Here is a 27573-nt window from a genome sequence, read left to right on the forward strand (position 1 = left end):
TGGAATTCCATCTGAAGCTTTAAAAAATGTATTGCAACATTACAATTGTGTTTTACTACTATTGAAATCTTAACCCACACATTGCAACCTTTATTTAAAGCAACTACTACTGAAAAACATCTGACCTATCTATACATCCTCAAAAACAGATTTTATTTTATGTTTGAAAAACAACTCATCTGTTTTAGGGAAAAACAATTTCTGAGCTACTGAGTAATAAGATAGGAACAAAGGTTAACATGAGTCACTGAGAAAATATGCTCTGTACAGCATGGAAACACCATAACAGGAGATGGCTATGAAGACCCATTGTTGAACAGATCCCAAATGTTGGATGTCTATCTATTGACAGTACCAGCACACATGACCACTGTGACTTCTGTAAGTAAGGAATGAAGTAACTGTTCCTTTTCTATGAGTTGGGCAGGATTTTAAAAAAGTCTTTCTATTTTCTAATAATAAGGAAATAGATGTTCTGAGTTGTAAAGTCAAATGCATCAAGAATGGGCTGTTGTTTCTCATGTAGGTTTTGTACTTTGCAATATGTGCTTCCTTCACAAAAATTGAGACTATCATTTGAATGGTACACAGGGTATTCATTGCACAGATACTTGTTGACATTCTTCTATATGGCTCAGACTGAGATCTAAAGATAAATAAGTCATGGAATTTCTTTTCCTTTTACTTAAGGTCCATTTTCTGGTGAAGTGCTATCACATTTTCAAACATACATACAGGCATACGTACATAGTGACAAAACATGTACAATTGGATGCTTAATGGATAAATAGATTCCCAAGGCCTCACTTATGATGATAATGGGTCAGGGTGGTTCATGCAGGGCTCCAAAAAGTATATTGTTCAATGCTGGGTTTCTTAATGAGAGTAAATGGTTTGAAGTTTTCCAGTTAATGTTTCCAGTTGGCATCGGCAGAGTTGGGTTTGGGGGTCACACACAATGCTTTTGTGCAAATCTGAATGCATTGCCATGGATAAATGTGGTTTAGCAGTGAGGAATGATGTAAGGTGAGTTTGACAAATATGAAGGACTAGAATGAGAAGGTCTGACCAGTAGATGGTGTGAAGGAAAGTCAAAATGTTGGTTTTTTTCATGGCAGATCTTAGGCAGCCTCTCTAAATCCAGAGGTCTTAATCCAGAGCTCCATTTCCATGGAGACCCATCCTGAGCTTGTATACGAAGACATGTATTTACTTTCCTTAGCGTTTAGCTTACATTTAACATTTTCTTCTTATATAACTGTGGGCAGCACATCATAGGTTGTCTTTGACTTTTTACCACACTCTAGTACTTCAACTAGAGATAAAATATTGTTTGTGCTCATTGACACACTCAAATTCATCTTATCAGACATATTCTAGATCTAATTAATATAGTAATGAAGCTTAAAGATTTCCGCCTATGTGAAACTGTCTTTTAATCTAATTGGTTGACTTTGCAGTATTAAGGATTCTGTTGCTTTGAAAAGCAATTTTTGAAAGCTCCCCAGAAAATTTCCAAATTGTCAAAGAACTTGATATTAGGAAAAAAATTAAAGTCTTCTCCTTGAAGCTCAAGACTATAATACTCAAATGCCTGCATGCCAGCCAAGTGACATCAAGGAGTACTTGGATGAAGAGGTCAATTGGACCATTGAGATAACAGTATAGCTCTGCTACTTCTTTGCAGTTATTGAGAGTGTTATGGAAGCCACATAACTAACACCTTTGGTTTCCATTCAAGTTTGGATCCAACCCAAAGGCAAAGAATGTATCTGATGGAGCACAGACCATGGCTATTTAAACTAACAAGCACGGTATTATAAAATGGGCTTATTTCCTGGTGCCCACAACTTTGGGTGCACGTGGGATAAGCTGTAGGGAGAAGGTGCCCCCTGAGCCCAGCAGCCTGGAACCTTCTCAATGATGGCTTCCTGCAGCCTGCTTCCTATCTGAAGCCACAGACACTGATCTGTTGGACTTGGATCAACTCCCCCAGCAGGGCTGGTTTGGGCAGGCCTTTGTCTTCAGGAAAATGACTTTTGCCCTGCGGCCTTGAAATGGGTCAAAACAATGTATTAATTATATGAACTCCAAGGCCAAAAGTGCTCTCTCTGTCAAGTTGTTTCTCAAGTTTTGTCCTGTTAGGGTTGTCCAACAGAACCTCTCAGAGAATCTACAGTGAAGTTAAACCAAAACACAGAGTGCAACTTTGTTAATAAAATGCTAGCTCTATGGAGAAACCCAGCATTTTAATGTTGCTCTTCCTCTTATAAAATCATCACAGAATTAGAATCTAAGCTCTAATGTCTTTACAGTTTTAAAGAAAAGAAGATAAGGCCTGAGGGATTAGAGTCTGAAATCAGATTCTATTTCTCTGGTAAGCTGCAGGGTGCTGGCCCCTAGATCTTCCTCACCTCTGCTCTTTCAGACCTTGTGGCCTGTGCTTACTTTTGCTAACACGAGTATGGTTTATGAGGGGCTACAGAAAGCACATTGTTCAATGTCGAGTTTCTCATAAATGCAAGCAGTTACAAATTTTAAAGATTGGTATTTCCAACAGCTGAGCCACACCTACCACATTAGAAAAGAAGCCAAACCACAAACTCAAAAGCAATTATTAAAAAAAATACATTCCCATACCGCGGGGCTGAGTGTGTGTCTACCTCTGTGTGTGTGTCCAAATGTAATGTCCACCTAAGGGAGAGGCTGGGCATGTGCTGGCATGGTAGACAGAGTACTGTCCTCTGTTAACATACTCAAGTCCTAATTGTGAAAGGCAAAAAGGACCTTGCAGACTCCATTACATGTTTTGAGATGGGCATCTTCTAAGTCATCCAGTGAGCACACTGTAATCATGAGGGGACTTCTGAGAGGAACGCTGGAAAGTCTGAGTCAGAGAGAGATTTGACAGTGTTGTGTTGTTATTTGGGGATGGACAGAGAGGCCAAAAGTCAAGGAATGCAGGTGACTGCTAGAAGCTGGACAAGGCAGGCAAATGGACTTTCCTTCAGAGGCAGCAGAGACAATGCCATTGTGCCCAAACCTTGATTTCAGACCAGTTAAGTGTCATTTTTGGACTCTTGGTCTTAGTAACTGACGGGGAATAAATTGAGTGGGTTCGTGGTCATTTGTGACAGCAGCGCAGGTGGTTAAGAGTTTGGATTCCCGGGCGTTGGAGGTGCATGCCTTTAATCCCAGCACTCGGGAGGCAGAGCCAGGTGGATCTCTGTGAGTTCGAGGCCAGCCTGGTCTCCAGAGAGAGCGCCAGGATAGGCTCCAAAGCAACACAGAGAAACCCTGTCTCAAAAAACAAAAAAAAAAAAAAAAAAAAAAAAGAGTTTGGATTCCAGAGCAAAAACCAGCCTTCTCTGGACTTAGCGTGACCATTTACTCAATGTGTGGCCCTGAGGCCCACCAGCATATGCTGAATTACTTGTACTGTGCTGTAAGGCATTGCTTAACTCATCACGGAGGCCAAGCCTTCACAAAAAATTGATTCATTTCTATAGTCCAGGCTTATTCTGGGCCTCACATAGTTGGAGATTGTAAGGTTATTCTCACATGTGCCTTGGCTGAGTCCAAGGTTTGCAGAGTCCCTCAGCTACCATATTGTTTGAGCCAAATGGGCCTTCAGTTTCCTTGAGACTCCTGTGTTTGCTGCAGGTCATGAAATTTTGCTTTAGACTGTCACAGTTCATAAAATGAGCAAACAGAAAGCCTCCACATATTTAAAAATAACACCATGTATAAATAGCCACAGGGGAAACTGTACCCTTCCATCAGGGTTGAACTATCAGAAAATCTGAAGTTTAAGGCCTTTCCCAAACTAGAGAATTTTAAAAAAATCCATAAAATTATAAAAAGCAACCTTATGAACCAATGAAAGGCCTATACAACACACCAAGGTCAAAACATCTGTACCACATGTACAAAAGATGAAAAAGTCCCAAGCCCCTCAACGTCTTTAAAAGTGTTTATTTTACTAACCCACTCTAGGCATTTGTCTTATTCCTCAACGTTCTTTCCAAATGTACCAAATATTCGGCTATTCTAAAGCATGTCCCTTTAATTTTCCTTGTTCAATTCATCTGAAGAGTAAGAAGAGAGGATCAGGCAAATACACAGCCAACAAAGCTGACCTCAGAAGAGGTGGCTTATAGGTGATGTCACAGGAAAAGTAAATGGGTTATGGAGAGAGGTCAGAAGCACCATGATAGTACCCATTCCTCCACATGGAAGGGAACAGCAGCCGTGACTAAATTTACCCCCTTGATGAAGGGAAAGTCCTGCCCCTTGAATGTAAATTCTAAATTTGGGTATGTGTTCCCTGTACCTTCCTGGTTAATCCAGTACTATGGCAGGAATATGCTTGTGACTTCCAACAACACAATGTCCAATCCCTGAGGGTTCCTTGACCCACTGAATGCATTTGTTAGATGCAACTAAAATGTTTCCAGTAGACCGTAGGCACAGTTCTAGGATTCCATCCACAGATGGGCTATTTTAATCTTTGGTCTGAAAAAATCTACTAATTCAAGGAGTAGTAATTTACACATTACTTTATTATTAACATGACTAATAAGTACATAACTCACAATCACCTGGAAGATCCCTTGGAATTGACACTGCATTAAGTGCACAATTCATAGAACATGTGAGCTGTAAGTTAAAAAATAGAATAAAACCCACTCCTAAAACTCAATCCTAAGATGTGCTTTGAATATTGTTATATACACATATATATATATGTGTGTATATATATATATATATTCATTTAGTTACACAGTGAAGATACTAACTAAAATGTGAAAGTCAATTTAAACAGAACTGCATTTTTTCTAATTTAAATAAAAAATAGAAAAAAAGAACTGCATCACTTGAAGTTTGGAGTGAGGAGTGATGCAAAGAATGGGCCTATCAAATACAAAGATTGTAGCACTGGTTAAGATGGAGCTGCCACATGCTTGCAGCCCACAGGCTTCATCTGGGTCTTCCTCACCAGGAAAAGCATGGCACTCCACTTTACTGGGTGTGTATTTCAAGACTAGTGACATTTTTCATTATCAGCTACCATTATAACATTTGCTCATGATTTTCTGAGTCAGTACCATGGCCCATATATATCCTCTAGTGATAACTGTGAGTAATTTATGGTACTCAGATGTATCTGTAAATCCTTGGCTCACATGGATTCTGCATGGACTAAACTCAGGAGCAACTAAAACCACAGAAATCTGCTTTATTGCCAACATAAACCTAAGATGCTGATGTGCAAGGGTTTGGAAAGCTTAAGAGAATCCCATCACCAACACTGAGAATGCTACATAACATGTGTGCTCAGTGGGGTTGTCTCTCCACAGTTCTATAAGAATTACAATAAAATTTTCATTTATTTAAAACATGTAAAATTCATTGCAAAATTATTTTCAAACTGAAAATTCTACTTTATATATGAGGATACCATATTAGATCTGTAGAATCTTTAAAATAGTTTCAGTATTTATCCTTAGTGCATAAATGGACTTTGGGAGACCATTCCCCATGGAGGGATACTCTCTCAGCCCAGATACATGGAGGAGGGACTAGGCCCTCCTCCAAATGATGTGACAGACTTTTTTTAAGTACACTGTTTGGAATCAAGGACATTGGAATTCCTTTGTTACCACTGACAGTGTTGCTTTACAGTAAAGTGGACATGGTCTAATGAGATGCTATTCCCAGCCCTGGACTGGCATGGCTTCCAACTCCCCACACTCCTTTCTTGAATGTGTAGATGTATGTGTACTGGATCATACCAACTGGCTCTTCCATCCCATCTTTGTCTGTCTGGACCTCTCTCTCTCTCTCTCTCTCTCTCTCTCTCTCTCTCTCTGTCTCTCTCTCTCTTTCTCTTTCTCTCTCTCTAACAAAGTCAATAGACTAAAGCTGTCTTGGAAATTATTCTCTTTAGAAAGGCAGCATGATGTCTCAGCTATGCCTCAACTCATATGGAAAGTATGACACAGATTTTGGGGGTAAGGGGGGAAGGAATAATACTAAGACTAAGTGACTTGACAACATGTGGGATGGATTCATAGAAAAGGTCAGTCATCATCCAAAAAACAATGTCTAACCAGACTATAAACCAAGCTGTTCATATTTACCTTCTGTTACTACAGCATGATTTGGTATGAAAATGTTGGCTATGGAGATTTTCACAGCCAGAACAGTAACAATGAAATTGCAATTGTGACTGTGTGGATCCTCTTGAGTAAGGTGCCACCTAAAGATCCAGGTCCAGCACAAGTCAGGTGTCAGAACAGCGTCAAATGGACAATGTTCATGGCAAAATTCCCAGCCCATGAGAGAAGAACTTCAGCCTGGAAGCAGAAACCAAGACAACACAGTAGAGAGCTGAAGAAAAGCTTGACTTGATATGTGCATAGGTCTCCATGTCTCACTCCTGGGATTATGTCTACACCAGGATCTCTGATTCACAGCCCTGTTGGTACTTGGGATTGCATAGTTACTTGTGGAGGAATGCCTGTGCATTGTGTGGGCTTTAGTAGCAATTTTCTCCACCATTTAGTAGATGATAGTTATACTCCCCCAACTGTGACAACTGTAAATGTCTCTAGACATTAACAAAATATCCCTTAGTGGAAACAATTGCTCTGATTTACAAAGAGTATTTGCCAGCCAAAACTGATGTCTATCTGTATTGGTTGGTGGGGGTACTTTCTTGATCAGGATTGGTTCAGGGAAGGACATAGAGCAGCTATGGTCCAAGCAATAAGGCCTCCTGCAGTTTTCCTCAATAGAACTTGAACTTGGGAATTTCATCAATTCTAAACTGAGACTTCTGCCATTTTCCTCCCATGGCTATTTTGGTTCTCCATGCAGCACCCCTTTCATTTCAGAGAAGGAGTTAAATGTCGCATGATCTAAGAAGAGAAGCCAAGTTAAAGGCAGAGGGTGCCTGCCTAGGTACAAGCCAGAAAAGAGTTTTCATCAGCTATTTCATCAACTGACTCTCAGGTTCCCAGAGCTCATGGAAAGGCTGTTTCCAAGTATACTGGAGACCCTGAAGAAGTCCAAGACTGACTCCTACTTTGGGGGGGGACAAAGCTGCACCCCCATCTCAGATAGTGATGGTTAATAAGGCACTAGAGTACAACATATGGAAAAGAACTAAAATTACATGTGTAATTTTGCTTAGTAAGAGAACAGGAAAGTGTTTCCTATAAGACTTCAAGATATTAGGGGCTTTAAGTCTGTGCATATGAATTATGGGGACTGAGCACAGGGTGGATTTATTTTTGTTCTGAAAAATCCAAAGCAACCAAAGCTGACTTAGTAGAGAAATCCGGGAGCTATCAATTAACAAAAAGCATGGTAGCATTTTGACCTTCCTCCTTCTATGCATTTTTTTAATGTTTGTAGTTGGATTCCTGGGGTTGAGTGTCCTTTAGTTAGGAAACAACATTCTTTCGACTTATGCAAGGATTGGAAATCTTGGCTGGGTTATCTGATACTTCAGTCACATTTCCTTTACTGATTAGCACTGACACACAGATGGTAAAATACACATGAATGGGTAATAAGCATAGATCTTTGCTTAATTTCTTATCACTCCTTATTTGAGTATTATCAGCATATTCTTATACTCTGTATGTTTAGAATTTATTTTTATCATTAAATGCCTGCGTTTTTATTTCATATTAATTTTTGTTACTGGTAGAGCAAGAAATGGAGAGAGAAAAAGAGAGGGGGGATACAATTCATGGAAGTTTGCTTTCAGTCTCTTAAAAAGCTTAACTTGGTTATTCAGGAATGATCTCAATTTTGTTTTGCACATATTTTTCTCAGAATTTTATCCAGCAGTTTAAGACAAGTTTAACTCTCTATGGCTCAAAGCTCATTATCATTCTAGTGTTCTCAGCCTGAGCATATTTTAAGGAGAGTGGACTAATTCATTCAGCACTCAACATTTAGATCCCAATTTCCATTTCTGCTCTCATACACTGCAGCATATTTCCCACAGATTGGCATTCTGCTTGGTTCTGCCCTTGAAGCATGTGAGCAAGGCATGCAATGAGGACCAGAAGGAGAACTCGCCTGTGTATTATGCTGGCCTTCTGTGAAGCCTTCTTGACAGTACACTCCAAACACTGGGATGTGCCAAAAAATACTCAAAGTAACACACCAAGTAACATTGATTTCTTTACTTCATGCCACTGCTGATCTGTGTGGCAGCATATGTCTACTGACAAAGCCCAGTGGTCTGAATAGGATTTTGAGCCTGTTCCTTACCAGAGCAGGGAATCTTAGAAATTGGAGAGATTTAAAATTCATCCTTTGGTTAACAAAAGTTTGAAGAATCACTAATGGTGATTGCTGGTACAATCTCCCTACTCTGGGCAGCAAATTATAAGAATTAGGTAGAACTCTTGATTTGTTAAAGACAAGGTTGGAGTAAATGAGAAAATGCATTCCAAAGCCTCAGACAAAAGCTCCACCAATAGAGATAGCCATTTTAGTCATATGTGAAACACGAATTTGACTCAGAAACTATAGTTGGTGATAATGGAAGGGACCATCCTTTCTTCATGTGGTCTTACTGTCCTTTATTCTGCCTTCATATGGATAGAGTCCCAGACATCTCCATCAAATGGACCACTTTGTCAGGATTGGTCTCTTAAAGACCCACCATGATTCATGTCCCAGTCCCCAAAGATATCGTCTACTTACTTCCTCCTCTGACAATCCAGATCCTCCTTTTCACTTCTTAGGATGTAGACTCCCTCTATTCAAAGGTGAAAAAAGTCAGTATTATGTATCTGAGAACACATTCTTTTAAAAATGATGTAGATATTCTAACATGGAGTTCTATTTAAAGTTTTGCAAAAAAAAAAGAGATACAAATCTTTGCTATTAAACCTAAACTGTCTTAAAATATTCTTATCTCCTGAAGCCTAATTATAGATAACAAAATGTGGCAATAGAGGAGATTATTGAGTTTATATTATACTAAAGATAGGAAAGCTATTTGGCCATCAACTGTGACTGTGAATGCCTTTTAGAGATGAGGAAAGAGGGAGTAGCAGGAGTTCTGGTGAGCTATTGTCAACTGGACACAAGCTAGAGACACAACAGAAGAAGGAACCTCAATTGAGGGATTGCCTCGACCAGACTAAACTGAGGCAAAACTGGAAGTGATGTAAGTAAGATAGGAAACTCATGAAAATGGTGGGCAGTTTTGTTTGTAGCAAATGGTTAAGAAATCTATAGACCATGCAATGAAATACTGCCTTTACCATTTTTTTGATCAGTGATTGATTTTAGAGAGCCCAGCCCACTGTGGGTGGTGCCACCCATGGGCAGGGGGTTCTCAGTGGTAAACAAGCAGGTTGAGCAAGCCATTAAGCAGTGCTGCCATTGATAACAGATTGTATTCTGTAAACCAAATTAACCCTTTCCTCCACAAGCTGGTCAGCGTTTCATTACAGCAACAGAAAGTATTGAGCACATTAAGTGTATTTGCTCGGTTGTTTCATTTGGTATGAGTGACCTAAATCCTATTGAAAATTATTGTATGAGATGAACAGGAAATTCCTGAGTTTGTAGTGTTACAATCATTGGTAAGTTCTTTCTGCTTCTAACACTAGTCTTCTGCAAGATAGACCTGTTTGGTGTTGCTTAGTTTAAAAAAAAAATTGAAAACTATAGGCCAATTCCTCAATCCAATATGCCTACAGCTGTCATTTGAGGGTGTATAATGATAGATTATCAATTATTAGTGAAGAAGGATTCATTTTACTTAACTCTAGATAGAGAGCCACAGGAAGATGCACACTTTGTTTTTATTAATGTGTCAGCCATCTCAGAGTTCTGCCTAATGTTCCCTCACCCCATAGGAAGGATTTTCATATATGTTTCATAGAACTAGTTGAGTTGTTTTACAAAAGTAGACTTTGTGATGCAACGATCAAAATATAGAAAGTTGAAAGTAATTGGGTCTGACTATGCTAACCATAACATTGATCTATGCAACGGTGGGTATGCTAACTAGTCCATCCTGTCACAATACAACATATGGAAAATATCATCAGGGGATAGCATTCAAAAACTGGAAGTTTTTGATGTAAGTAAGATAGGAAACTCATGAAAACGGTGGGGGCACTTTTGCTTGTAGGGAATGGTTAAGAAATCTGCAGATCATGCCATGAAATATTCCCTTTACCATGTAAAGGATGGGTGTTTGCTTGTGGAAGTTGTAGCTGATAACTTATTATGAAGTAGTGGAATGAGATGATTATTAGGTACATCCAAGGTTATGAGAAGGAATGTGGACTGGTGCCACCTATCACACACCTATCACACTACCAGCAGAGTTTCAGGTATAGGCATGTGAGTATTTTGTGTATTCTTACACTGTGCAGTTCAGCCGGACACCATTTCATGTGCTCATCTGTGGTTTATCACAGACAAGATGGCACACAGCAAACTTGAAATTTACATTGTATTCCAAAAGTTCCTTAGTATTATGAATTGTGTTGAGATTAAAATCAAGCTTCCAAAATAAGTATTTATAACAGAACTGGGGAAGGGGAAATAAATGATTTTAGAGGGTTTCTACCTAGTCTCATTTAGGGCAATCTATATTTGATAGCATCATTCCTTGCTGTATTTTTGGACTTAATAATTGCAGAATTGAAGCTCGTATCCCAGGACAGGAATTTCCCATTTACATTCCAGCATTCCTTGTCTCCTGTGCATACCCACAACACTGAGATCATCTAATCCCCTGCTTTTATATTTTCCTCTACAGCCCAGGACTGTCTCTTCTCTCTGGTCTTTTGACCAAAGTACAAAGTGAGTTATTTGTTTTAGCTCCTTCACTCCGTTTATTTTTTTTTATTTGTTTTCACTGGCGAGAACTTATGGTGGTAGGAAGTGGTAATCATAAAACAGAAGCAAAATATCTCTAGGCTCTGAAATGATAAAGGATTTGATCTCACTCCCTTTCACTCTGTTTTTAAACAGTTTTTTTTGCAACTGTCATAAATCTCAAATTAGTTTAAAAATTAATAATATTTAAATTTCTCTCAGATTTTTACAAATTGTGATTCATTTCTTTCTTCTTCTTTTCCTTCCTACCTCCCTTTCTGTTTTGTTTTGTTTTGTTTTATGTTTATTTTGAGACAGAGTCTCTCTCTACAGCCATGGATATTCTGGTACTCACTATATAGACCAGGCTGTCCTGGAACTCATAGAGATCCACCTGCTTCTGCCTCCTGAGTGCTGGGATTAAAGGTGTGCATCACCATGATCTATGGTTCATTTCTTTTAATAAATAAACTTTCTCACTTGCAGCCAGAGTGGGTAACAGTTACCACATCCTAGTGTCTTTCAATTTCAGGTGTGTATTAAAATCCATACTTTGACAAAGTTTTAAAATCGCTTAGAAGCAGTGTCAATACTTGCTAGGCAAGCAAGTTGTAGTCACCATTTTGGAAGACCATTGGGCAGCATCTCCCTGGATAAATGTGCAGATGCCTGCAGAGTCAGCAATTTGGTTTCCAGCATGTATTCAGCACAAGTGAGTAACTGCAAGTAGATCAAATTGGAAAATATCCAAAGGTCTTCCAACAGTTGAACAGTAAAGAAAATATTATCTGGTCATCCAGTGCAATTAATTAATTACAGTGTAATTAGTAGGACAATGAGAATGAAGAGCCCCCCCCAGCAGACAACAACATGGAGGAAATTCATAAACAATCTGAGTAAAATTTAAAAATGCACAAAAGAGCATGAAACATTTGACACTTTCATGTAAAGCAGAACCTGTTTATGTTGTTAAACCCAGAATGGTGTGTATCCCATGGGGTATATAATAGGAGATCTGGGGGTATTATCTAATTTCTTCAACTATATGGTAGCTGGATTTATACGCTTATTTTGTGGACTTTTGTGGACTTATGTCCACAAAATTATCAATTGCATCTATGATTTAAGTATTTTCTCTGTATACACTATATTTCAACAACAAATTTTAGTAGGTTTTTCCCCCATGTGCTAGTTCACTCAATTTGCACAATAATTCTAGTAGATAAGAAGGGCAGGGTACCTTTCTCCTAGTTACAAAGAAGTGAACCTGACTCAAAGTTTTGTCCAAGGCCTTTGGGCTAATTAGTCACAGAGTTAGGTTGGGTAAGGAAGAGCCCTTATAGGCAGAGTGCTCTGATGCCTAAAAGGTATTCAGTAAATGCTACCTGATGCTTAGTTGTAGTTTCTAGTCACAAAAAGGCTGTCATCTTGCTGTGACATTTTCTGGGGTAGCAGTGTGTGTGTGTGTGTGTGTGTGTGTGTGTGTGTGTGTGTGTGTGTGTGTGTGTGTGTGTGTGTGTGTTTCATGTCCCTGCTGGAACACATGTATCTCTTGTCTGAAAGAAACAGAGATGAGCCCTGATTCAAATTCCCTTGAAGCTGCCAAAATACCTGTGGAAAATTGTGTAACTGTGTCCCTTTAGGGCTTAGAAGTGAATGAGTCAGTCTCTCAGTTCTCAGACACGGTGCCCATGAAAACAGTAAAGTTCACTTTGGTAGAAATCCATGTATGTGACTTTGGATAAATCATTGAACTTCTTGGGGAGGCAATAGTCTGAAAGACCAATAGTGTGAGACCCCTCACTTAAACCATGTGTGTGCCCCTCCTGTAGTGTACCTCTGTGAGTTCTCTAAGTTTTGTTCCCTTCCACACACAATCAAATCTCATTATTTTCAGAGGTGTTGGGCTGTATTCAAACTTGACAGTGCCCTTAGGTCACTTAAGATCAGATTTTACTTGTTTGCATTTGAAATTCTGTGTAATCACTTTTCTGCCAATCTGTATAGCGAAGAGAGAGACGAATCAACCAAGGTGTAAAAGGAATCAGAAGTCTTATGCAATTTCTTAATCATGCTTCCTCAAAAAATGTACTATAGATGAGCTGGGATGTAGCTCCTTGGTACAGTGCTTATCCAGCATGGCACAAGGCCATGAGTTCAATCCCCAAAACGGCACATAAAAATTAAAAAAGTATGTATAATAGAACTTTTCTTGTCAGCATAAAATTCCAGTTATTTACGATGTGGAGAAAAAAAAATAGACGGTCCCGGAAATGGAATTTAAAATTGCTTGGAAAATAAGAACTCTGGACCTTCTTTGGAAAACAAATATGTAGAATGTAAAATGTTTTGATTTAGGACTGCTGTGATGTCAAGGTCATCCAATGAGCTCAGCAGGAATCTGAGAAAAATAAAGAGATAAATAGAAGCAGATGTTTGGAAAAACTTGAATATTGCTAGGGAAATTGTATGATTAGAAATCAAAAGGTCAGTGTTGCATCTGTCACCTTAGTAAGGCTATGAGATCAAGCCACAAGTGGCTACACAACAACTTTGTAGACTAGAATCATGGGTCCATATTCTCTATACGACTAAATTCTTTCATGGTGTGCGTTTTGAGATGAAGTTCTTGTTAGGATACCCACAAGGAAGTTTCCTGTCTTGATTGCCCTGACTCAATCTCTGCATTTAAAATTAATATAGGAGAGTTTTGATGGGAATGAAATAATGTTAAAAATATTTTGGTTTCCAATTTGTCAGCACTTATATTCTCAGAAGCAAATTTCTCTTGCCTTTAGTTGGCACAGGAAGTAGAAATATACCATTTCGTAGTTAGTTACCAAAGATTGATGTGCTATTTGCATAATTCAGTGGAGGATATAGACCCCTGTAACCAAAAGGACAACTTAGACATAAGGTCCTTTGAGATCCTCAGAGGGAAGAATTGTCTAGTGTTATGTGAAGGTGGCAGAGGAGATTTGATTTCAATATGGGATTCAGGAGTCTTGAAAAGGGAAGTGGTGAAGATTAGTGAGAAAGGTTCAAAATGTGTTTCTTATACTTTGACAGTTTGTTGTGGAAAATTCATGCTTGTTTTTTTGAAGGTACTGTTCTTTACAATGGAAAAGGCAGGGAAACCATGATTGTCTCCATCTCTTTACCAAGAGATGACCCAGCTTTGGAATTCTTGCCCTCCACTTATGGAGACCTTGGATAAATTAGTCCCTCCCTCAAATCTTCCTTCCTTCCTTCCTTCCTTCCTTCCTTCCTTCCTTCCTTCCTTCCTTCTTTCCTTGCTTCCTTCCTTCCTTCCTCTGTGAAGCGAAGCATGCTTACTTCCTGGAATTGCTTTGAAACTGTCCAGAAATGGTTATTATAAACTGTTTCAGAGCCTAAAATATATTAAAGAGACATTCAGTAGTTTTGTTTCATTGTTGCTGTTGGGCATGAAGATGTCTTGAAGATGACTTAATGCATATACATTGAGGGGTTTCTCTTTTGTTTCCACAGAAGAAAACCTATGGATATAATCAAAATTAGTAAAGATGCAATTAGAACAGGAGAGACCTTTTAATAAGGAGAAGTGACAGCTCATCAACTGATGTGACAATTCAACATGTTGAAAAGAAAACTTACCTTATAAGGGTCGGGGCAGCGTTCTGCTTTTTTATCTTTACAGGAAAATAGAAATACTCATCTTCAAGAAACTAACTGACCTTGAACATCTACGTATCTAAAGAAGAAAGGGAGACTATTCAAAAAAATTGCCAAGCAAAGAAAAATCTGACCTGGTGGTACTAATATTCTTACAGGGTAAAATCTCACTACCTAGAAATTAATATCTCTTTATTTCTCAAAAGGTTGAAGTTCCAACTCAATTAAAAATTAAAGCTGGCTTTTGAGTTGGATTGTGGCTCTCTCCTTCTCTAAACCAAGCATGTTGTTAAAAGAAAAATTCAGAGTCTCTGTCTCATACTAGAAGAGCCACCTGGTGTGAGACAAACAAAAACCAAAATCTAGGGACTACTCTTGTCACAAATCTCTTTCCCCTTATACTTATTTTTTACTCTTTAGAACCTTTCTTTAGATATATTACTATAACCTTCTGTTTTGATATTAATAATGTTTAAGTTTTTCACAGTGAGCAATAACTTTCCCTAACAATAAGTGTAAAATTTTTGTCTTACTGTATGTTTGTTTCTACTTCTATTTAGAATATTTTTATATTGATGCAAATTAAGGTTACCTTCGTCATATTGCACTATATGCTTCTACCTCCAGTTAAGATATTTTTATAGATTGTCATAATTTTGAGATTATTGTCATTATACTGAACATCTATTTACAGATTATTTATTTTTATAATGTGAAGCTTTAGTATTTAAGATATATAGGTTATTAAGAATTACAGTTTAATAGTCACCCATACTTGTCATACTTATAGTTGTGTTAATTAGGTTCTCTAGATGCACAAAGATGTATTCATTTCTGTTGCTGTGACGAAATGCTGACTAAAGCAAGGCAGAAGAGGAAAGAATCGATTTTACCTTACAGTTCTAGGCCCACCAATGAGGAAATTGGGGCAGAAATTCAATTAGGAGCTTGAAGTAGAAATCATAGAAAAATGCTACTTTCTGGCCTGCTCTCTGACTCACTTTCATGGTTGTGCTTAGCCAGTATTTTTATATAGCCTAGTACAACCAGCATGAAGAGTGGTGCTGTCCATAATGGGCTGAGTTCTTCTACTTCATTTAATAATTAAGACAATCCCACACAGACAAGCCCACAAGCTAACCTGATCTAAGCAGTTCCTTAATAGGAGGGTTTCCTTTCAGACGGCTGAAGGCTGCTGTATCAGGTTGAAAATTAAAGGTAGCTACAGTATTCTCTTGGCAGATTTCTACTTTTTATGAATATAGTGTGGGATATTTGGGTAATACCCAGTACTCGGTACACAGTTGTTAATACCACTCACTAACAACTTTTACATATTGTGCTATACTTTATAAACACTTCCATAGACAGAACTATCAACCTTAGACGATGTGAGACATTTGTCTTTAAAGGTTAGAACTGTGAAACTAGTAAAGATCAAGACCATCCTCCACATGGTCAACTGGTAAGAATTATCAGATTAATGATAGAATGAAAGTTGGGGATGGTGAGAATCAATCATGGAGATTTAAATCAACTCCTGTAATATGTGTGTAAGTCAAATATATTCTCTCGATTTACCCATTTTTTTCTGAATTCCTTTTCATTCGTGGTAAGCATCCAATAAGCACTTATTGCTAAATGAATTGAGTGGTTTCATGAATAAATCCTGTGCTAGAGAACTGTCCCATGCCTTTTTTAGCTTCTGAGAATGTGCTCTTAACACAACACACGAAAATTGAGAGGTTTTCTGTGCAAATTGCAGGAATGTGGAAGCAGTGCCCAGGGCATGGCAGAAGCAAGAGCTCTTGGTAGCCCTGGCACCCAGCGGCAGTCACTGCATGCTAATTTCAGGAGATAGGCAGGAGTGTACAGTTAAGCGAAGCCCATGTGTCAAGCAATCTCGGGAGTCTGGAAGCCAGACCACCCAGGATGACAGGCTGTGACAGTCCCAGACTAACACCATTCACCTGAGATAGAACACCCATACTCACCCTATCTAAGGCTTTCAGGTCAGGTTACACAGCCTGGCAACCTGTTTTGGTTAGTTGTTTTGTTTTGATACATCAACTTGACACATGCTAGTCATCTGGGAAGAAGGAACCTCCCCTGGGGAACTGCCTTTATCAGATGGGCGGTTAGGTAAGTCTGTGAGGCATTTTCTTCTGGTGATTGAACTGGGAGGGTCCAGTCTACTTATGGTGATACAACACCCTACCTCGGCCAGGTGGTCCTGGGTTGTATAGAAAAGCAAGCTGAGTAAGCCATGGAGAACAAGGTAGTAAGCAGTGTTTCTCCATGACCTCTATTTCTGTTCCTGCATTGAGTTCCTGCACCAACTTCCCTTCATGACAGACTATAAGCTGTAAAACAGAAACAAAGCCTTCTCTCCCCCAGGTTGCTTTTGGGGTTGTTATAGATCACAGCAACAGAAAGCAGATTAAGACACAGCTTGGGGATACGATTATACCTAGGAAGGTGTTGCCTGCAAACACAGGAAGAACCAGGACCAGTAACCATACTTTGTGGATTCCTTCCACAAGAATCCTTTTGGATTTCTCTCAGTAAGTGCTTTTTTCACCTTCAAATGAGTAAGAGCTGGGCAATCAACTTGTTTATAGCCTTTCTTAGAATTTTTATAGAATAATTGGAGTCAGTTAATAGGCTCACAGCATGTAGGGAAAGGGAGAACTTTCACTGCCCCCAGGAGTAGACAGCTGGCAAGATCACTCTGGGCAGCTATCTAGTCCCTTGGGAATCTCCCTTCTTCTTTCAACCTGGAACATGCTTTCGTGACAGTCGTCTTTGGAAAGAAGCTGAATAGCTCTGTCTTGATTGCTCTAGCACATTGCTTTTCACAGCATCACTGTGGTGCCACCCATTCAAGACTTTTGTGTTTTTTATATTTATTAATTTTATGTGCATTAGTGTTTTGCTTGCATGTATGTATATGTATGTGTACCATGTTACCCCTGGTACTCCCAGAGGCCAGTAAATGGTGTTGGATGCCTTGGAATTGGAGTTATGGATGGTTGTGAACAACCATGTGGGTTCTGAGAACTAAACCCCAGTCCTTTGCCATAGCAATATGTGATCATAAGCCCTGAACATCTCCCTGGTCTCTCTTCATGACCTTTGACGGGGTTTCTGAAGCCCCAGAAGATGTTGCCTCATTTACTGGGCTTAACAGAACTCACAAAAGGAGCTAAAACTTCACAGAACCCCTAAACCTCGATTGCTGGTATCCTAATTGTAGTATCATGTCAATGGCTACTATGTAACACAGCTTCTTCTTGGATGACAATGTACCATGTTGCACTGAGGAAAACAACACACTAGGCTAGAGGCAGGTTTAGGACAGGAGGCACTGCCATAGACCTGACTGTGTGATCTCAGGCGCTTCTCTGAAACCACCACCATATGGACACCTCCTTGATTCTGTGACCTGTAGGTACTTAGTAAAGTAAGCCTGGAGTTGGCAGATCTGTTCTGGCCACCTCATACATTTGAATGAACATGGGCATCCATCCATTCATACTCAAATACAGGTACAACACAAATACATTGCACACACAGGGTTATGGCATTAGAAGTTAAGATATGTGAGATAATAAGTAGCCTCAGGAAATACTGTGAAGCCATTGAAATTAATGAAATACAACTATATACAGAGACAGAAGGATATCTGTGGGATCTTATTGGGTGAAAAATACAAAGCAATATGTATGATGCAATTTCATTTTAATAATAATATATACACTGTATGAGATCAGCTAGACTGCACATTGTACAGTGGGCAGTGTTTACCCCTGAGGGTGTGAAATGGAGACTAGGCAAAGGGATTTAAACATTTTTACACATTGGTCTCATTTTCACTTTTATAATGAAATGTTCCAAAGTTGAAGTGACAAAGTCATAGCAATCACCAATATTTGGAGACATATTTATTAAATATGAACCTGGTGAATGTGTTTCATAATCATTTCCTTATAAAATATTATAATTATGTTGACATTTCATTCTGATTTATCTATAAGGTTTTATACATGTTGTGACATTCCTGTTTTCTTCTATATTCTGAGTTGGGAACAGAAGCACATATTATAAGCTGAGAATTGGAGGTTCTAAAAGATGAAGTTATTTTACTCAAGATCAAACATAAATTGCACTAGAGAAAACTTCTCACTGACTGCTTTTTCTCTTTCATCAGAAGTTTTTCAAGGCCTTTCCATGGGCCAATCTCCTTTCCATTACATCATGTATGCTGGAATTTTCAAATAAAGATATGATGATACAGAAATTCTGTCTAAATCAATGCCTGAACATGATACCAATTCTTCTCTGAGATGTAAATTGTGTTTAACTTTACATGTATCTTTCTTTTTTAAATGTTATTTTATTTGTGTGTGTGTGTGTGTGTGTGTGTGTGTGTGTGTGTGTGTGTGTGATGTAAGCAGGAATTTACAGGTCAGAAGATGCTGATGGATCTCTTGTAGCTAGAGATGTGGAGTATTGTGAGCTGCCTACCATGATCGATAGTGTCTAGACCGTAGTTCTTTGCAAAAACAGCATGTGGTCTTAGTTGCTAAGCCATCTCTTTACTCCATCACTGTGTATCTTTCTAATAATGCCATACTGGGGACTTTGTTTACCAAACCAAGACTCCAGCTTGCTTTTCTGAACTGTGGGTTTTATTTTAACTTTAGCTTTCTTCTCTATGCCCTTTGCTTAGAAAGGAGCCCATTAAGTGGATTTCAGCTCACCTTCAACTTTCAAAAGTAATCGAATGTCTTCAGAATCCTTTGTTTCTCTTCCACAGCAGTCTTCTTTCCCCTTCATTTTGTACAAAGGGAAAAGAAATGCTTGGGATAACAATTGGCCAACCATCCTATGATGCCTGAGAAACAGAAAAATCTTATCCCTAAAGGAAAATTATTTCACCATAATGTCTCAATTAACATAATGTTTGTGGTCTGGATTGCAAACAGAAACTTAAGTCCATAGATGCTCAAAATTAAGCACACAGGCAAATTATAACTGCTTCTGGGTGGGTACAAACAGAGGGCACTTGAGCAAAGGATGCATATGAAGTTCTCAACTGGTGAGGGCAATGCAGGCTAATGTGATTTGGGAGTTCCTGCTGTAGATGCTTGATTGGGCAGGGATGAAGATTTCCAAAGAGATGGGATTGAGGAGAGATAAGTTTAGAGGATAGTATTTGTCTCTACATTTAGATTTCATTCTATATAGATATCAAAATATATAGGTAGATGGATGGATAGATGACAGGTAGAAGATACATAAACATATAGATGATAACTAGCTAGGTTATAGATAGATGGATAGACAGGTGATAAATAGATAAATTGTTAGTAAATTCCATCCAATACATGTATAGTGATGAATACTCAAGTGTAGTTAGATATCAGATTAATAGATACATAGTTAATAGACACTGAATAGATGGGGATATGACAAATAAATTGTATATAACATGTATAATATATATATATATATATCATCAGTAGATCTGATACATATATAAAGATGACTGTGGAGGTATAGTTAGCTAGGTGGAAAGACAGATGGATTGATAGACTACATATATATGTATAGATTGATGATAGAAGATTATATATATATATATATATATATATATATATATCACTCAGTACTATCTGATACATGTATAAAGATAACTACAAATACACAGCTCTTGTCTTTTTAGAGTATTTCAGTATAAAGACTGAGCAGCCAAACAACTAACAAACTGCTTACCGTACTTGGGACGTAGTCTAGTCAGTAGAAGCGCTTGCCAGCCAGTCTAGCTTATTTGTTGAGCTACAGACCAATGAGAGGCCTCCTCTTAACAAAACAAAACAAACCTCCAAACAAGATGATGGCAACTATGGAATGGCACCTGAGACTGAGGCTTTTACAGACTCCTGCAGGTACATACACATTCACCCTCTCCCACAAACTACTTACAGATTGTAGTGGTTATTAATTAGGAAATAAACACAGCATTGTGAGATTAATAACATAAGGCCAGAAATAATGGGATGGGACGACTGGCCGGCTCTGACACACATCCCAACCCCTGAGACCAAGTAGACAGCAGTTCTGCCATTTGTCAGACTTTGCTACTGATCTCATGAAAGGTTACAGTCAGGTTTGAAGAACTATTTCTCCAGTGCAGAGCAATCCCAGTCTTGCCATAAGTGATCTGGCTTCATGCTATGGCTTCCTGTTACTGAAGAAAGGCAATTATTTCACTGATTTATTGTGACCCCTCAATTCTGATCTGCTTGCAAAGAAGCAGGATGACTTCCTTTAGTAGTGAGTGCTGTGTAGTTGTAGGGATTTGAGGAGTAGTAGGCACCTGTAGGGGCTGCCAAGGCTGTGCTCAGAAGGGGAAAAAGTTGGGCAGGGCTGAGGCGGGGTTTACCAGGAAGGACAGAGGTTCTGAACAAAGAAAGCCTTCATAACTGGGAAACCCACAAGGACCAGAGATGAATGGCAGCATAGAACTTCTTGCTTAAACTTTTCTGACACTGAATTTTCTGGAATTGTTTTGGTACAGTTCCACTTTGTGGCAGAGGGTTCAGTACAATCAGGTGTCCTTTTGAAACCTAAGAAGTGCCACACTGATTCTTCACTCTAACACACACACACACACACACACACACACACACACACACACACACACAGAGAGAGAGAGAGAGAGAGAGAGAGAGAGAGAGAGAGAGAGAGAGAATATATGTAAAATTCCTTAAGGCAGACTTTGCTTGGCCACAGTACTTAACTACAAGAGCTTTTCCAGATGCAAGGAGCTCACTCCATGGGAAATAACAAAGAATTTGTGAATTAAGGAAATTACCCAGGCTTTATGCTATTTTCCCCCAGCATGGTTATACATTATAAACAGAATGTTGAGGTCAATCAGCAAAATTTGTTAGAAAATGCACTCTCAGAATTGTTTTACTTAATGAAAATCAGGTTTATTGAGGAAAACTAAGGCAGCTGTTTTATATTTATAGCAAGATAGATCAAGTTTACATATTTCAGGGCTCTGTACTGAGTCACTAGAAAAAAGGGTAAGCAGTCATCTTAAGACTCAGTATCCCAAAAGATTCAGTAAATAGGGAACAACAGAATTTAAATCATATACAATACATTTACAAACTATTTTTTACTGTGGTTTTATTTTCTTAGCGCACTGCCTGGCTTTATCGGTTTCAGATATATTTCACTTACTTGCTTGATCCTTTTGGCCTGCTATGATTCTGGCACTGTCAAGTTTTGGTTTGAATTATCTATTGGCCTAAGTAATGGCAATCCTTGTGGTCCATTTTGATGTATACATTATTTGGAGGTCCTTTGGCATTTCTATACAACCATCCCCAAATATCAGATCCTGTGCCACTAAGATGTTCCTTTTCTTTTGCCCAAAGTCATATGATTCCCTTGAAATCATTTTATTCGAGGGTTACATAACCCCAGGGACCAGGAACTTCTTTAGTAATTTCTCCAAGTGAACACTAAATTCTGAAGGACAGTCTAAGATTTCTGTTCCTTGGGTGATGGGGGTGGATTTATTTTTACTCTAGATCATCTTCAAGACACTTCGAAGTGTATGCCTTATAGACTCTCTGTTCCTTCAGATGGAGCTCCAGAGAAAGCATTTGGCCTGTGGATGTTCTCCCAGAGACCCTCTGGATCAGGATTGTTTCCTGGGTTCTGAAAGTTAGCATCCATCTGTTCTAGGAAGTAAAATCCTGGTATGAATGGAGTTGTTAGAGCTTGGTCTTGACAACCCTAGCAAGATAGGATAAGCATATGTGTTTCTTTTCTTATTGCTGTGACAAAATACTAACAAAAGCAACTTCAAGGAGAAAGGCTTTATTGGCTCACAGTTACATGTTACAGTCCATCAGGTAGGAGAGTCACAGCAGTGAGATTGTCAGTGAACCGGTCACATTGCATCCATAGACTAGAGTGGGAAGCAGTGGATTAATGAGTGTGTCCTCGGCTAACTTTCTCTTTTCTTTTCAGCTTAGGACCCCAAACCCAGGGAATGGTGCCATCCACTATGAGTAGGGTCTTCCCACACCAATGCCCTAAACATTCCCAGAAGCCATCCTTATCTAGATACTAATTTATGGAACCTCTCTCCCTCGGTGACTCTAAATTGTGTCAAATCAACAATTAAAACTAACCATCACAATCAGCCATCTAGAGGTAATAGTGAAAAACAGAGGAAGGTGGTTTGTTCAATGTGGTCACATGGTAAGAGGAACACAAAGGTCCAGTGGCACACATCTCCATCCATTTCAGGGTCTGACTTGAGATTCAGGTTTAAATATAAAACAAGAGACATGTGTAACTAAGCAGTACTGGTCAAAGGCATAGTTCCACTTATCACTGACCTGTTATTGCCTACATTCTAGTATCTCCAGTGAAGTTCTCTGACAAGTGTCAGAACCATGTGAAATCTCTTTCTCTGGATGGCAACAGATGTGATCCTCTCCCTTCAATCAGCATGAGACTTCTAGTAAAATTACAGATCAGTGGGTACCACTGTTTCAATAGTCTCATAGCACAAGTGTCTCATTTCTGCCAGGCTGTTTATACTGGCTGACAACAGAAAGCAGACCCAATGTACATCAGCAAGAGAGTCAGGCAAGGTGTCAAAACCCTCCATGTATACATATTTTGCCTAGGGAATTTTCTTGGACAGTGCTAAATAGATGCTGTACTCATGTTCAATGAAATAAGAAGTGGGTCAAGCGAGGTAGAAGTGGCACCTTTGGCAAAACAATTAAATATATGTTAGACTTGTGTGTAGATGAGCTTCCTGTGACCTAGAGAGTTTGAGACTTAAAAGCTATCCCATTAAAAGGTGCCTGTGTACCTGCATTCAAATGTATTAATAATGTTTCCCAATTATCTGCTCAAGAAAAGATCAATGTACTGGTGTATGGAACTACTTGGGTAAAATACAAGTGTTTATAGACTACATTGTAACATTTAGAATAAAATAGACTTATGCAGTCCTATGAAAAGGAGTTTACTTATGCTACTAACAAAACCATAAGAACTTAAGTGAGAAGAGAGGCAACCAAATACTGCTTATTTTTTACTATAATAGATGTGTTTGAGTTGTGGGAATAAGTTCAGCAGAAGCAGATAAGATTCTTTACTTACTATTTTATTATTTGTTTCCCTTACATCTAGAAAAGGCATGATAGCCACCTTGTACAGACAGCTCCTTTATTCACTGTTCTCCTTTACATATTTACTCCTTGTCTTTCTAGCTAGAGATAATGTGAATTCCAAGTACTTAAATAGCCTTTCGCGGCTGTTTGTTTCTTAGGAAAAGATCTCAAGAGTTCATTCCATCTGTAATAGTCAACTTTCATGGTTTAAATGGAAATCAAAGTCATAATTCCTCTCTTTAGGACAAAGCTGTCTCAATGGACCTGAATTTACTGTTTCCTTGAAGCCAAACAAGGCCCACCCAACAAGCTTGGCCAGGGAGTGATCAACTAAGAGGAAGCCAGACAAGAGAGATGGCCAGACTTGCCTGAAATAAGAACCTGGGCTTTGATGGCTGAACAACCCCAGTTTGGCAAGACTCAATCTACAGCTTGGAGGGCAAGCCAGCCCAACTGACCTCTCCACCACCACCTGTTGTCTGTGAGTCCAGACAACAGGACTCACAAATTTCTTGATTATGCTATTGAAATAATAAAAAAGAGACATCCATATGTACACAGAGACTTTGATCAATATATTTACCAATGAAAAAACTGTAATTATCTGTTGTGTCATGTGATGGCATATAGAGACCAGTGAAATGTGTGAAGTGGAGGAGATGAAAGAGACCTTTTAATTTTGGAAATGAAGAGAGATAGCTCTGATGGAGAAAGCAAAAAGAGATGGTCGTTAACATCTTGAGATTTCGATGATGCCCAATGCGTCCATTTCCTGGTCCCTGAGCAGATGTGGGACTACAACAGGCACACGTGATGCAGGACTCGGCAGCCATCTCCATGTTTCTGAAGCCTGTGGCACACCAATGGAAGTGAAGACTATGCAGCACAGGCACAGACAAGATCTGACCATGAAGTCTGTATCAGACCAGTGGAAGGGACTTTTTTGTAGACTCAAGAATCAACAATCTGTCGTGGTAAGGATGCTTTGGATCATACAGCAGTGCTTTGACTGAATAATATGCCTTTCTGGAACATGTCTATTATAGAAAGTAGCTCAGAAGGTTACAGATACACTGAGAAATGGGTAAAGTATGCAGTGACCTTACATGAATCCACATCTGCATATTTCTAACCTTAAGCAAGTAAAACCTTTGTGAAATTAGCTAAGGACTATAAACAGCCGATCCTGGGTCAGGACCATGTAATTGGACCAAAGGATGGCTTTATGACTTTGTGCCAGCAATGCAGAAAAGCAAGTTTTTTTTTCATGTTTTCTCTATAATGATGGCTGAATCAGACAGGTCTTTTTGCACTCATTCAATGGTCATAACTCTGAGAAACCCATCCATGTGGGGAACTAGGAGTCAAGACCTTGTTCCAACATGAACTGGAGGAACAAGAGTCTGCTTGGTGTATGCCTGTCCTGTGGGCAGAGCCATCCTCAAAAGGCCTTTGGCGTGATTTACTCCTGCCTCTGCTTGTTGTCATGTTCAAAAATACCTGGGATGAATCAGTAGACTTTTCACTATAGCTTTCAGCATGGGCTGGGCAATTCCTTTAAAAAACCTAGATCTGACTTCTTTGCCTGTCTATTTGACAAAGGTGAAAGCTTACGAGCATTTCTATTCTACTAGAAGCAACAGATATTTTGAAAAAAGCCCACAGATAAAAAAGCCATCTTTTCTGAAGAGTTTAAATTAATAATGGAGACCTATCTTACCTTCATAAGCATCTGCTTAAGGTTAGCCTTCTGAAAACCTGCTTTCGAGATTATCTCTCCATCATCATCATTAACTGTCCTTTGTTGCTAAAAGGGTAACAATGACCAAATAAGTGCTATAAATGACTTCTGTCTTTTCAGTGATGCAGCATGCCTTGAAACAATGACTTGTGTTCATTTCATCAATTGGTAGCACACTACTCTTGAGTGAATGGAAACAAGTGAAGATGGATCACTTCATAGACAATAAAATTATGAGTTAGAATAGGCTGTGTGGAATGAATCCTGTTAAATAAATAATAGGATAATCCTTTAAATAAATCAGTTATTGTACGATGCTCAGACCATGGGGTGCCCGAAGAGTTTTTCATGTGTTCACAGCTCTTTTCACAACAACATGTATTATTTTCCCTTTTGTCTCTATTGGCATCTTTACCAACTATTCCATAGCCAAGGTGTATGCTGAGCATAAATCGAGGTAGTGGTACCAAATTACACCATTAAATACCATTCTCCTCCTCATCAGAGATTCATAGCAAAAATCGTGTAATCAGGGTATCAATGATTTTTATTAAAATTTGATATTTGAGCAAGCCTCTTTTCTTACTGTTCTATGTAGCAAAATGATAAATCAAGTCTAAAACCTTCCATTCTATATATTGAAGCCCTGTCTCTTCCAGGAAAACAACTCAATGGTAGAATCTAAATTTTCAAAGTTTAACATTTTAATATCTGTTACCTAGAGCTTAACAACTTCTCGTTATTTTAAGCTGTTTTCTGACCATGTTAGTGTAATCTTAACTTGACATTTTTTATATAGTTGTCAAAATATGGAAACTGTGTACTGGAGAGATGGCCCCAGCACTTAGCACATACTGGTCTTGTGGAGGACTGGAGTTCCCAGCTCTTAAAGTTGGCTGTTCCCAATCTCCTGTAACTCTAGCTCCAGCATATCTAATGCCCTCTTCTGGCCTCTGTAGGCAATTCATTCACGTGCATACACTGAATATATAATCGTGTGGTTATATGTTTTTTTAAAAAAGTAGAGGACTTGCCCAGCTCAGTGAATAGGTATTTTCCAGATGAGAGATGTTTCAGTTTTCCTTAGGGTAAAAGCTACAGGCGAAAGGCAGGAAATACAATGAGATTTATCAACAGAGTGAGGTTTGTTGATACATTTTTATTTTCCATATTGTAACTAATATCTGAGAGCCCCTGCTAGACAAGGTGTGAAATAGTAGCATGGCTATCTGAAAAGTTATTAAAACACTCCTCCCTTTTCTAACTATGCATCTGCAGGAGGTAATGTTTTCTTTACGTGTTTCAACCAAACAAGCTACCACAGTAGGTTAAATACAGGAACAGGTATGAGAACCCAGGTGTTTATTGATTAGATATTTTGTGTTTTAGAAGCTACAGCTATTTTCACAAAATATATTACTTAGGTTAGTGTATAATGTGCCTTTTCTTACTTTAAAATAATAGATTGATATGTTTTAAATTTAACTTTAAGCTATTTAAATTCCTCAATAATCTTTTAGTGTATGAAGGAGCTCTGAGCCCAAAACATTTGAGAACTATTTTACTCAAAGAATTAGGCAAACTCAGTTCTGGGACAGTTATTATCACCAGCCTAAAGGGAAAAAATATGTGCACTGAGCTGAAAATAAAGGTACTCTACTACAAATTAGATTATATGCAAACTTTTTTTTTTCTAGCTGGTAATGTGATATTTGCTTGCTAGAATGTGAATAGCAGTCTCTGGGGGAGACTGGAGATGGGGTTCTTAAAAAATTTTGATAGTTAAAACTGTGCTTGAAAAACAAATTTAAACATTTGGACATACTGAAATCTTAATTTCCTTTAATTCTGTAACAAACCAAAAGCCTTCTCTATGGATGCGGAAGTGGTTGCTAAGTTATTGACTGTTTCAGGCTGCAGCCTTCCTTTCCCTTCTACTCCACAGTTCAGATTATGACTGGTCTCTCCAACAGATCTACAGAGAAGAGCAGAGCAGCTCTCCACTTCTTAGCAGGAGTTGCAGCTTTTCTTTCCTTTTCTTTTCCTTTCCCTTCTTTCCTTTCCTTTTATTTTCTCTCTGTGTGCTGCCCA

At 38.7% G+C, this 27573-nt stretch overlaps 1 long non-coding RNA gene across 1 annotated transcript; it reads left to right on the forward strand.

Annotated features, from left to right (window-relative positions):
• The first annotated feature begins 275 nt into the window (after positions 1-275).
• LOC118239073 lies at positions 276-25805 on the forward strand. The gene is made up of 2 exons (XR_004770535.1): positions 276-381; positions 23985-25805. It is a non-coding gene; the product is annotated as an uncharacterized LOC118239073 (long non-coding RNA).
• The last annotated feature ends 1768 nt before the right edge of the window (positions 25806-27573 follow it).

This window comes from Cricetulus griseus, chromosome 6, assembly GCF_003668045.3.
Source record: "Cricetulus griseus strain 17A/GY chromosome 6, alternate assembly CriGri-PICRH-1.0, whole genome shotgun sequence".
Taxonomy (NCBI): domain Eukaryota; kingdom Metazoa; phylum Chordata; class Mammalia; order Rodentia; family Cricetidae; genus Cricetulus; species Cricetulus griseus.